The sequence below is a fragment of the Arachis hypogaea genome, chromosome 11 (genome assembly GCF_003086295.3).
Source record: "Arachis hypogaea cultivar Tifrunner chromosome 11, arahy.Tifrunner.gnm2.J5K5, whole genome shotgun sequence".
Taxonomy (NCBI): domain Eukaryota; kingdom Viridiplantae; phylum Streptophyta; class Magnoliopsida; order Fabales; family Fabaceae; genus Arachis; species Arachis hypogaea.
The window spans coordinates 61,808,807-61,809,948 of NC_092046.1; the positions used below are offsets into that span (position 1 = coordinate 61,808,807).

The 1,142-nt window shown below is 43.5% G+C and overlaps 1 non-coding gene across 1 annotated transcript; it reads right to left on the reverse strand.

The window, feature by feature from the left end:
* Nucleotides 1-754: 754 nt before the first annotated feature.
* Nucleotides 755-861, reverse strand: LOC112725106 (small nucleolar RNA R71). The gene has a single exon (XR_003164234.1). It is a non-coding gene; the product is annotated as a small nucleolar RNA R71 (small nucleolar RNA).
* Nucleotides 862-1,142: the final 281 nt, after the last annotated feature.

The following is a 1,142-nucleotide window of genomic DNA, read 5'->3' on the forward strand; positions in this document are numbered from 1 at the left end:
AGATAACTTCTTCCCTTCCCCCTTACTTTTTTTTTGTTATTTACTATTCATCTCACTAACCCACTAACTGTTTGATATATTGCATCACTCACACTAACAGTAATTCTGACAGATATACTTTCTGCACCTATTCTCTTTGCTTGTACTTGTTGGTTGTATGACAGGGAGAAGATGCGGGGCTTCAACTTCCTTTGATTCTGAACCTGAGAGAACCTTCCTTAGACTAAGGAGGGAGGCAAGAGAAAAACGTGTAGTTGGTGGTGAAGAAGGGGAGGAATACTTTGAGGAATACTTTGAACCAAACATGGAAGAAAACATGGAAAACCATCATGAAGAAGAGGCTCACAACCATGGCAGAGGAGGTGGAGCAAATCATGCTGGGGAGGATAGAAGAGTTTTAGGCTCTTACATCAATCCAAACCCAGGGAACTGTGGAAGTAGAATTCAAAAGCCAACCATCCATGCCAACAATTTTGAACTAAAGCCACAGCTCACCCTTGTTCAGAACAACTGTTCGTTCGGAGGGAGTATCCAAGAGGACTCCAATCAACATCTAACCACCTTCCTGAGAATATGTGACACAGTGAAGTCTAATGGTGTTCATCCTGACGCCTATAGACTGCTCTTATTTCCATTCTCACTCAAAGATAAGGCAGCTAAGTGGCTGGAGTCTTTCCCAAGGGAGAGCTTGACAACTTGGGAAGACGTGGTGAACAAATTCTTAGCAAGATTTTACCCTCCTCAACGAATCAATAGGCTGAGAGCTGAGGTCCAAACTTTCAGGCAACAAGATGGTGAGACTCTATATGAAGCATGGGAGAAGTTTAAAGACTTAACAAGGAGGTGCCCACTAGATATGTTCAACGAATGGGTGCAGCTGCACATTTTCTATGAAGGGCTCTCTTATGAGTCAAAGAAGGCCGTAGACCATTCATCCGAAGGATCTTTGAACAAGAAGAAGACTATTGAGGAAGCCATAGATGTCATTGAAACAGTAGCAGAGAACGACTACTTCTATGCTTCCGAAAGAGGGAACACAAGAGGAGTAATGGAGCTAAACAATGTAGATGCTCTGCTGGCCCAAAACAAGCTCATTACCCAGCAGCTGGCTGACCTCACCAAGAAGATGGAGAGGAACCAAG